Below are 12,797 nucleotides of genomic sequence, written 5' to 3' on the forward strand. Positions count from 1 at the left end.
CGAAAACAGCCACATCTCTCTTCATACCCCGCCACCAAAACTGGCGACCCAAATCCTGATACATCTTAGTACCTCCCGGATGCACCGCAAGGCGCGAATGGTGAAACTCTCGGAGTACTTCCTCTCGGCAAGCCTCCGGTACAAACAAACGGTCTCGGTATCTCACACTCAGGTCGGGATACACCGTCAAACCCTTCTCAACTTTCCCACTGGAGATCTTCTCTCGGAGGGATTCTACCTCAAGGTCACCTCTCTGTTCCTCTAACACTCTAATCACAAGTGTAGGCTGCGCAACAACAGAAAACAAGGCCGCAGCCTCAACAGATTCGCCCAGTAGCAAATCAAACTCGCCAAGTGCTCCCAACATCTCCCATTCCCGGATGGCTATACAAGCTACATCACTAATAGATTTCCTACTAAGGGCATCGGCCACAACATTGGCCTTTCCCGGATGATAATGCAACTCAAAGTCATAATCCTCGATGAACTCCATCCATCTCCTCTGCCTCAGATTCAAGTCTCTCTGTGTAAACAGATACTTCAAACTCTTGTGGTCCGAGAACACCTCGAACTTCTCACCATAAAGGTAGTGCCTCCAGATTTTCAAGGCAAAGATCACAGCTGCTAACTCTAGGTCGTGTGTGGGGTAATTCTTCTCGTGTATTTTCAACTGACGTGAGCCATAAGCTACCACTTTCCCCTCTTGCATCAACACACAACCCAAACCCTCTCGTGAGGCATCACAATAAACCGCATAACCCAACCCTCTTTCCGGAATAATCAACACCGGAGCGGTGGTCAATCTAACTTTCAGCTCTTGGAACGACTTTTCACAAGTCTCACTCCACACAAACTTGACTCCCTTCCTAGTCAGTCTAGTCAATGGTGACGCTAACCTGGAGAAATCTTTCACAAACCGACGGTAATACCCAGCTAATCCCAGAAAACTGCGGATCTCAAATACACTCTTTGGCTGTGCCCAATCTTGCACTGCCTTAACCTTGGATGTATCAACAGACACCCCTTCCCCGGATACCACGTGGCCTAAGAATTTGACTTCCCCCAGCCAGAACTCACACTTCCCAAACTTGGCATATAGCCTATGGGCTCTAAGCAATTCAAGCACCACTCTCAAGTGTTCCTCGTGCTCCTCCTCAGTAGGCGAATAGATAAGAATGTCGTCCACGAAGACGACCACAAATCGGTCTAAGAACTCCCGGAAAATCCGGTTCATCAAGTCCATAAAGACTGCCGGTGCATTGGTAAGCCCAAATGGCATCACCAGAAACTCATAATGGCCATACCGCGTACGGAATGCCGTCTTAGGAATATCTTCCTCCCTGACCCTCAACTGATGGTAACCCGATCTCAAGTCTATCTTAGAGAAACAACGGGAACCCTTCAACTGGTCAAACAAATCATCTATACGGGGCATAGGATACTTATTCTTAACCGTAGCCCGATTCAACTTTCGATAGTCAATACACAGTCTCAAGGCACCATCTTTCTTTTTAACAAAGAGGGCCGGTGCTCCCCACGGCGAAACACTAGGGCGAACAAAACCCTTATCTAGCAATTCCTGGAGCTGAACTTTCAACTCAACCAACTCTGCTGGAGCAAAACGGTAAGGTGCCATAAAAATCGGCGCCGTACCAGGCACTAAATCAATAGAGAACTCTATCTCTCGGTGAGGTGGCAAACTAACAAGATCTCCGGGAAAGACATCCGAATACTCACAAACCACCCTTGGCAACACACTCTGAGTCTCAACACACTCGCTACTCTCAAGGCTAGCAAGTAGACTACTAAGTTCACTTCGCCCTCGCGAATCATACCCCGGTGGCAAAACACTACCAACCCGGTCTCCCAAGAAATGGAACCACTCCCCGCTCAAGGTACATAACGTGACCCTCTGGCGGTAGCAATCAATAACAGCCCGGTATGACGATAGCCAGTCCATACCCAAAATAACATCAAAACCCTTCATGGGCATGACAACAAACGGAAAAGGAAGCCTATAGTCGGCGACCTCTATATCACATCCTCTAACACCCTGTTTCAGGATCAACTCACCACCCAAAGGCGATACCACACAAATAGGAGATGCTAACTGTGCTAACTCCAATTCCAAAACAGATGCAAATGCAGCAGATACAAAAGAATGAGATGCACCCGTGTCTATCAACACATTAGCAACCGAGTTGCAAAACAGAAAAGTACCTCTCACTACTGATGGAGCCGGTACTAAATCCTGCGCGGTAACAGCATACACGCGTCCCGTAGGCCCCTGGTCTACCTGCTCACCTCTCGGAGCAAAAGACTGCTGCACAGACTGGGATGACGAAACTCCCGGATTGGCCCTCGAGGCCTGCACAGACTGAGCTGGCTGAAAACCCTGCGTCTGCCTAGAACCAGACGCTCCCGAAGTGGCACTCAACTGTGGGCAAAACCTTTTCATATGCCCAGGTTGTCCACACTGATAACAAGTCAAGAGCTGCCCCCTACCCAAACTCTGACTCTGCGGTCTAGCTGAAGAAGAAGCAGCTTTCTGACCTCCACCCTTCTGCGGGCAAACAGAAACCTTGTGACCCAGCTGGCCACACTTGTAACAGGTAAAATCCCCCTGACCACCTCTCCCGGAGCCTGCACTCGGCACTGGGAAGGTCGATCTAGCAACACCACCCTGCGACTGCTGAGGGTTAGAACCCCTCTGCCTCCTGCCATCACTCTGACTATCTTGGCTCCTCTTGGAGCCTCTCTGCCCCTCATCCTCCTCCTGCATCATAAGCTCCATATGAGCTGCAGCATCTACTAGGTGTCTATACTCCCGGATATAGGACCCACCAACTCTCAACTTGAGGCCCCGCCTCAACTTCCGCTCAAACTCATAGCAACGGCGTTCCTCAGACGCCACCAGTTCAGGTGCAAACCTGGACAGACTAGTAAAGGTAGCCTCAAACTCGACCACTGACAAGCCCTGCTGATTAAGCCGGCTAAACTGATCCCTCAGCTTCTCCCTAGCTACTGCAGACAAAAACCTCTCCTGAAAAGCATTCACAAATGCCTCCCAAGTCCCACCAACACGAGCCTTCTCGTACTTCCACCATTGACCCGCATCTCCCTTCAGCTGGAAGGATGCCAAGGTCACTTTCAGTGCTCCGTCCTCGATGCCAAGCATCTCAAACGTCTTCGTTGTCTGTTCGAGCCATTCATCTGCCTTAAGCGGCTCTTTAGGATCCCCGATAAACTCGTCCGGATTACACCGGAAGAACTCCCTCTTCAAGAAAGAAGGCCCTGCCTTAGCTGCCTGATTCCCAGCTCTAAGAATACCCAAAGCTCCTGCTATCTCTCTGGCCAAGGCACCCATAGCCTGCTGACCCACTGGTTCGGCCATATTGGCCTGCCCCACTCCCTCCTGCACTGCCGGAATCTCACCCTGTGACGGTACTTCCTGCCTCGCAGGTCTACCACGCCTAGCACCTCTTCCCCGTCCTGACATCCTAATAAAGGTAACACAGAACGTTAGCACATTCATAGGTGTGCCGAAACTAAACACTCACGTCCTAATGCATGGACAAGTGTAATTCACTCCACATAAACACATAAGCACTTACGAATTTCATTTCCGGATAATGATAGTCGCAAGACGTTACTAGAGTTCCGGTTAGAAACAGCATTGATCAAGTGCTTTTCCAACAAGACTTCCAGAAACTCAAGGATCCAATCAACATCCCAGAAATTAAATCCCATACCCACATAGTCACATAAACATGTTATCACTTAAGCACATAGCATATGATACCACATCTATACCACATCTAAGTCTCTATCAAGCGAGACAAACCCATTGTGATCCTAATCACTTCCCACGTACCCAAAGTATTCGAACCCGGTACGCTCTGATACCAAGTTGTAACGCCCTCAAAATAATAACAATAAACCCATCTAATAAGACATACATTTACATATAAACTAACCACATTCTTTCATTCATTAGAGTTCCATTACATAAGTATTACATGTTAACCTCATAACAAAATGCCCTACGGGCTTACAGCTTTCCAAGTTAACACTTGGTTACAACAAAGAGTTCTAACTCGTTTACACATTAAGCCCTTGGCTTGAAATTACATGTAATACATCAAAAGTACAACAACAAAACTATGCCCGCCACTAGCCTCCCAGCTATGTCCTTGGAGGTGGCATGCTTCCTGCACCTGAAAATGATATTCCCATATAGGGTGAGCCACAGCCCAGTAGAAATACACTAAACAAACCATGGACAATGACTAAAACATTAGCAATTGATAGTTGGTCAACACTGATTCAATCACATAAATTACATATTTATATCAACGACTTACAAGTCCCAATTACTTTTCATTTTCCCTTTTCAATAGATAAGCATGCTAGCTCTATCATCATTTCCACAGATATGTATAAAAACTATATCTTACATTCTCAACAGATATGTATATCAACAATATCCACAGATAAGCATACAAGCTGTATCCACATTCTACAACAGATATGTATATCAACAATATCCACAGATAAGCATACAAGCTGTATCCACACTTCACAAAGATAAGCATATGAGCTCTATCTTCACTTCTCTAGACAAGCATATGAGCTCTGTCTACGGAGTTCATCCCCTATCTCCTCCAAATACCTATCCGGTTTAGAGGTACATCCCCTATCTTCCCCTAAACCGCGGAGTACATCCCCTATCTCCTCCTCTACACATAACGTATATAAACACATTGGTTCTATATACAATCACACAATACATACAATTAATGTATTCAATTAACCGTCAAGTTCCATGACACATTTCATTGATTAGTTTCAGTTTACCTAATCATCATGCATTGTCTACAACAATCACGACTATCCTCCACCGATAGCCCAAAGCAGTTATTTCTAAACAGAAAATAAACGCACAATGGATATTCAATCAACATTTCATTCCTCATTCTTCTCAATTAATTATCCCAATTAATTAAACAATGTAATTAGGTCAATTCCCATAATTAACATTTCAACCCTTAGGCTCCATTTTCATCAATGATTCAACAATCATTCCATTTTTCTATGCCAAACATGCATCTAGGTTTATTATGAATAAAACCCCAACTTTTGTAAAATTACACAAAAGCCCCAAACTTTTACAAAATTACCAAACCAAGCCCAACATCTCAAAATACCAAAATTTAAAGACAGAACCCATAGAGAGGAGTAGGATATCCCTACCTTGAAGTTTTAGCCCAAAAGGAGATGAAGACTCCAAGATCAACTTGCTCCAAATCCAAACTTTTTCAGATTAAATCGAAGCTCTCAACGCCCTCTATCTTTTTAACAAAGGCCCTAGGCTAGATTCACACCCTAGGGAGATCAAATCTTAGAGAGAGTGTAAGTTTAGAGAGAGAGGGTGTCGGATTTAGGGTTTAATCAAAGAAAGGGATTGAAAAAGTGATGTTTTAGACGCTGCTGTCCGCTGATATAAAACACGCTCGCTCGAGCGAAGTATTGGTCGCTCGAGCGACCAGACACAGAAAACCCTCGCTCGAGCCAAGAAGTTCTCGATCGAGCGAAGAAAAACCCAGACCGCTCGAGCCACGAAAAGCTCGCTCGAGCCAGAAACTACAACTCTCAGGTCCAGAACCGGGGCAACACTACTTTCGCTCGAGCGACAAACTCCTCGCTCGAGCGAAGGACCAAAAATCTGGGCAGCAACACTAGGCTCCCAAGCACAACCAACCTGTAACAACCTGCCCAACACATCCCATAACCCAATATACAAAGTAAAGAGGATGCAAACTAGAAAATAAATAACTACCAACATTCACGGACACATGTCCGGATCACTGTACAACAAGGGTAAACCCGGGATCGCTATAGGCTAGGCTCGGGTTGCTCGGGTTGAACCCGCCCCAGTTGCACCCCTATTCATCAATGGAAAATATCCTTAAATCTAATGTCTTATATCCTTTTTATATTAGATTTATGGAAAATTTACCTATAAATCCTATCTTAAGGAATGGTAATCTATTGAGTTCCAAAGATTTTCTTACAAACCAATTAGTCCCATTGATTTTGAAAAAGTAGATTTAATATATTATTTGAAAATTAAATTTACAGTTATACCCTTATTTCTATTACGCACTACTACAAAAATAGTTAAAGATCACACTTTGACAAATGAAAATATCTCATTTTTATTGAAAGTGTGATAAAAAAAATTAGATTGACATTTTAATCACATTTGATTTGATTGAGTGTGATAATGTTTATTTTTTATGTCACTTTTCAATTAAGTGTGATTATATATATATTTTTTAATCACACATTCTAATTAAAGTGTGATTATATATATATATTTTAATCACACATTCTAATTAAAGTATGATTATATATACATTACTACAATAATACTTAATAATATTTATTTTTAATCACACTTTTTAAATAAATGTGATTATATATTCGCGCCTTTACTCTACTCATGAATGAAGGAGGGCGACTCTTTCCATTCCCAAGTTTGTTTTATCTGCTGAAACAATTCATACTGTTCCTATCTGATGTGTTTGGTTATGAAAGAGATCTGGAGATGGAGATCTGGAGTCGCGAGAGAGATTTGGAGATAGGGCTTAGCTCTGAATCTATCTCATCCACCTCTCTCGCCGAACCACTACCATCATACAAATACAATGATGCACGCAATAATCGTTAACCGTTCTGAGGCGTCCCTTATTGGTCTGCCTCGACGCCCCAAGCACAATCTCAAATATCTACCGATAAGATGCCTGCTGTACTTCCCCGCAGGTCTACACGCATTCGAGGAGCCCCCAGATTTCTTATATCTGGAGATTTTGTGAGACCATGGTAAAGGCCCTCGAATGAAAACAAAAGGGGTTTAAGGGATGTGGAATCGGAGGATAGCTCAATCAAGTGTGATTGTGTCGATCTATGTTTGTGTGGAAATCTTGGTAGACCACGGTTGCAATTGAATGTGGAAATGCAAGCCTCAACTGAGCAATCATCAAAGCAGCATCAAACACCTAATGCATGGAACACACCAACTAGAGTGCTAACTGATCTTGAGCAATGGCCAAAATTGGCCATTGTTTCCCTACTGCCGGCAAATAAAATGATAATGACAAATAAACTTGGCTCACCCAGTGTTGATCAAAGGAGAGAAGTAATTGGCACCAAGCAACAGAAGAGTGTTGAAAATGTGCGAGCTTGTAGAAATGAGGATTTGGTTGAACTACATATGGAAGACACACAATTTGGCAAGGGTGAATGTCTTGATGGTGATACAACTGCTATATCAGGTAAGCCTCTACAAGCTTGGAGCTCTTTACTTAAAGAAGAGATTAACAAGGTGTCAAAAATGAAGTATAAAATAGGTGCCCATAAGATTGAGAACCTAGTAGATGGCAAGTACAATGTCCCTATAGAGATCTCAAAAAGAGGCTATTCTCATTGGGAAAATGCCTTGGTTGGATACTTCATTGATAAAAGATTCTCTTTCCATTATGTGAAAACTTGGGCGGAGAAACTTTGGGAAAATTTGCTTGAAGATGTTGTCTCCATTGATAATGGGTTTTTTATTTTTAAAGTAAAAAGTGAAGAGGCTATAGACAAAATTTTGGAAGATGGCCTTTATTACGTTGGGGCTAGATTGATTGTTGTTAAAAAATGGCAACTTGGACTAAAACTAATAGAGTATGAATTTTCGAGTGTGCTGTTGTGGGTGAAGTTGTATAATGTTCCTTTGGAGCTTTGGACTGAAGAAGGTTTGGGCTACATTGCTAGCATCATGGGAACTCCTCTTTATTTGGATGAGCCTACGTTCAAGAGAAGTAGACTTATGTTTGCGAGAATATGTATTGAAGTGCCAGCAAATAAAGAGATCCCTAAGTCTTTCAAAATAAATCTTGGTTATGGTGACCCATATGAGATTCAAGTTGAGGTTCCATGGAAGCCTCAAAGGTGTGATGTTTGTAAGACTTTTGGTCATACCACTAATTTGTGCCCTCAAAAGCCAAAGACTTTGAACCGTCCATCTTCCAAACCAGAGTGGAGAGTCAAGGAAACTAACATACAAGTTCCAACTAAGTGGGAAGTGGTGAAGAAAAAAGGGAGAGATGATGGGCAAGGTTCAACGACAGTGATAAACAAAGAGGGAGAGACGCAACGTTTCACCCCATCAACATCTAATGCTTTTGATGTCCTTGAATCATGTGATATGGGTGAGTTGGGGAATGAAGAATTAAATCAAGAGTTGTTGTGTCAAACGAAGAGCTTAAAAAGTAGAGGGAGTCCATCTCCAAGTGATCCCATTAATGGGGAGACTACAAAGGAGGATAACAGAAGAAAACTCAAAGTGAAACTTCATTACTCGAAGAGTGCTAGAGGGAAATTTTGAATCCTTTGTTGTGTATTGTGTTTGTCGTCTATAGGCTTAGTTTGTTTCTTTTGAGGGAGTAGTTTGTTTTTGTTTATGTTTATTCTTCCTACAAAAGATGTGTATTGAACTCCATTGTATATCTTTCTTTTTTGGTTATAATATGACTTGCTTATCCAAAAAAAAAAAAAAAAAATGGACCTTGACTATATGGATCTTGGATGGAATCTGAGCTTCGATGAGAGGCTAAAGAGATCGGTGGCCTTGATGCTGGTGAAATTGTTGAAGTCGTTTTTGAGTTTTTGTTGAGACTCTTGGGGTGAGTCATTGGGATCGATGAGGGAGAGGTCGATGGCACCCTAATCAGCGACGCATAGGACAGAGGTGTGGAAGACATGGAGGAGGACACAGTGATTAGTTTAGTTAGCATAGTGAGCCATTTGGTGCGTTTTCAGTCTCTCTCTCTCTCTCTCTCCGCCTACACACATGTATACGTGTATCTAAGAAGAACACAGTAATTAGTTCAAGGTTTTGTTCGATTGAACAAATTTTATTTGTTTATTGTTTGTAGAATTTTGGAATTGTGTTCAGTTCTGTGATGCTACTTTCTACTTACAATTTAGGGAAAACAATTGTATGATTTTCTGTTTTGTTTAGGAATCTATGCGGTATGATCGACTTCGGGATGTGATAGCCAAGCGAAAACCTGGGTGGAAATACTTACAAGAGGTAAGTTGATATTTTATCTTGTGTCAATGATAAAGAGAGACCCAAATCCTTTTCTGGAATAAATCATGCAGGATGAATACTCATATGGAACATAATACGATCTTCCAGTCTTTGGTAATAAACATACACATGCAAGAGTTATCATTCATAGATTTTTGCAGACATACCTCTACTAGATATACAACTATAGTTGGCCTGGATGAAACATTGACTTGATCCCATTTGTGCATTGTACTTATTTTATTTTTATTTTACTCTGAATTACTTTGCCTGCTTTTAAAGATTAAACTGCGCCGCCTATCTTTGTTGATTGAATGATCTTCATTATTAAATATCAACATTTTCTTTAGATTTAATTTCTCATGAATTTTGGATTGATAGTATTTGTCATTCACAGGCCCTGATCTCTATAGATCCTGTTCGTGCTAGGGATAATCCGGTTGTTGTGAAAAACATCCCTTACTTCAAAGACAAGAAGGCACCGGAGGCAGAAGTACTGAACTTGATCCTCCTCCTCGACCAGAAAATTGGGGAGTACTTTCTTTTTCTTCATGTGAGGCTGTATGTTTTTTTTTTTTTAAGGGAGAATTCTTCTAGTGTTTATCATTCATGGTGAGAATTAACCTATGTGTATTTATAAGACTGCAATTTAATAACAAGAAATGGTAAAAGTCCTGTTAGTTTTGCGTGCACTTGCGGGAATTTGTTCTATCTGAGCATTTATCTATAGTATTTCACCCGTTTTCAATAAGTGCGACATTTTGGGATAGCTATAAATGAGAAAAACAGAACAATCAGACTAAATTTTGTCTTTTAATAAGTAACCCACTACTTCGTGTAGGCATTACCTTTGCCATATGGCCAAATGGGCAGCCCATGTCATATGATAACACGTCACTCCAGAGGACTTTAAGGGAGAAATTATCCAGTAGATTCAATATATATCCTATGTGACGTGCCCTTCTAAACTAGTTTTTCCCATTTAAAGGAGAAATTTCTTTTCTAGTTCACACAGTAATCCTATGATTGTGGAGCATTTGTAGGAGATGAACCTTCCATTGAATGCATTAGCTTGGAGTGAAGAGGACCTCAAAGATCTAAAAAAATTATATGAGATGACAGTTCTTCTTAATGCCCAAAGAGAAATTGCTGATAAAATCTTGGAAGCAAAGTGGGGAACAAAGTGGCGTCAAGAAAAGGTAGTAATCTTTGCAATATCTTTGAAGATAAATATTTGTATTAGATATAGATATAAATTGTGATGCATGAACTTGATCACAATGGTGGCTCAATTGCTATCAAGATGATCAACATGGGTTGAGAGGGAAAAAATTTTGAGCCAACAAAAGTGCAATAGGATTAGGCTTTTGTTAAATTTAAGTGTTTGATGTTGTTATTGGCTCTAAAAGATTAGTTTTTTTTACTAGACAGACCTATGGAAACGCTGAAACACAAACCAATATCATTTTTGCAAATATTGTTTGATTTGTTTGAGAGTCGCAGTTTATTATTTGAGTTGTCATGACTCATGATTGGTAAGTTTGGTTCAAAAGTCTGTTATTCATTTTGATTTACAGTTGAATGAAATGTCGGAAGAGAAGGTGCGGCCATACATTCAGAACATACCCTAAACCCTAAACATGGACAATGGTGTCATTCTTCCGCCTATAATAATGCAATGGTGTCATTCAGATTTTCATTTTGGATTTATTGATTCTATATTTATGTCATATTTATATGGTAATCCAAACATTTTATATTAGTAGCAATCATTGTGGTTATTCCTTTTCTATTGATGAGGAAATGAAGAGTCAATGTAATGAGAAAATGTCTGAGTTTATCTTTTATAAGACTAGAACAACCTCTACAAATAGTAAGTTTATTTATATGCTTCTAGTGATTTCTAAATTAATTTGTGTTTTCATTTTTCAGAAAAGAAATTTCTTGGAAATATGCAAAATATGGTCAAAGAATTCAAGAACTTAGTTTTTTCAAGTTTTTCATTTTTTAATATATGTAATCACAGTTACAAACTTTTTATTAATTCCTTTGTATATACTTTTGAATATTTAACTTTCATTTATGAAATATATGATGTTATTCTATTCAATATGCGGTTGTGATTCAAAATATAGTATATAATGTGTATTGTATTCTTCAAATGCGCGTACAAAAGTGTGATATTATCTCATTATTAATCACAGGTTTTATTAGATATTAATTACACCTCAAATCTGTGATCTAAATATTTAGGAGTGGTTTGGGATGATCTAAATAAGTGTACTTTTTGACTTTTTGTGAAATATGGATTGGGTTTGAAGTGATGTAGTAGAGAAGTGATGTGACTTAAATAAGATAATGTGACTTAAATAGAATAGTGACTTTTGGACTTTTTTAGAGTACCCCAAACAAAGCTTTATTATCACAGGTTTTATTATTTATTTATCACACTTAAAAGATGTGATTTAAATGATATTAATCATACTTAAAAGATATGATCTAAATATTATTAATCACACTTAAAAGATGTGATCTAAATGTTATTAATCACACTTAAAAGATGTGATCTAAATATTTATTATCACATTCAAGACATGTGATGGAATCATTTTTTAATGACACTTAAAAGGTGTGATTAAAAATGACCCCTTTTAATCACACTTCTAAAGATCACACTTTAATAAAACTTAAAAGATGTGATCACGCAAAAAAGTGTGATCTATTTATGATTTTGTAGTAGTGACGTTTCCTTTTTCATTTTTTTTTTCTCTGTTGTGCTAGAAATGTAAGATACATGACGTATGAGAATTAAATTTTAGATGAATTTTTATATAGGAATCTTTTATATTTGGAATGACTTAAAATGTGAGATTCTTCATACATATCAAAAGGAGTACAAAAATGACTTGAAATACGAAATTCTTCAAATATTTCAAAAGGAGTAAAAAAACTCCGTAGTAAGATTTGGACAAATGTATAATTTCAAACTGTAACACTCTAATCTAACACTCCAAAAAAACTCTCTAGTATATTTTTCCCAAACGTAACACTCTAATATTTCACTCCAAAAAACTCCTTGTTGTAAACACTCAAAAAAACTAATTAGTGTACTTCTCTCAAACGTAATATTCCAATATAACATTCCAAAAAAACTTCTTAGCATAACACTCCAATGAAATACACAAAAAAACTTCTTAGTGTACTTTTCCCACATAACATTTCAATATAACATTCTAAAAAAATTCCTTAGTGTGACACTCCAAAAAAATTACTTTAGTATACTTTTCCCAAACGTAACACTCCAATATAACATTTCAAAAAAATTATTTAGTGTAACACTTCAATGCAACACACAAAAAAAAACTCCTTAGTACACTTTTCTCAAACATAACACTTTAATGTAACACTCCAAAAAAAAGATATGAGATTTTTCAAACTATTTCAAAAAGATGTGAGATTCTACAAACCATTCAAAAAGGAATACAAAAATGCCTTAGTAAGCTTTGGGCAAATGTATAATTTCAAACTGTGACTGTTACGTTTGGAAAAATATACTAGATAGTAGTTTTTTAGTGTTTTTGTGCGTGTTACATTAGACTGTCTTACATTGGAGTGTCATGTTTGGAATAATATTGATTAGAGTGTTACGTTTAAA

At 39.2% G+C, this 12,797-nt stretch overlaps 1 pseudogene; it reads left to right on the forward strand.

The window, feature by feature from the left end:
- Positions 1–8,608: 8,608 nt before the first annotated feature.
- Positions 8,609–10,773, forward strand: LOC114281863 (uncharacterized; annotated as a pseudogene).
- Positions 10,774–12,797: the final 2,024 nt, after the last annotated feature.

This window comes from Camellia sinensis, chromosome 7 (assembly GCF_055761805.1).
Source record: "Camellia sinensis isolate YWXY chromosome 7, ASM5576180v1, whole genome shotgun sequence".
Classification (NCBI taxonomy): domain Eukaryota; kingdom Viridiplantae; phylum Streptophyta; class Magnoliopsida; order Ericales; family Theaceae; genus Camellia; species Camellia sinensis.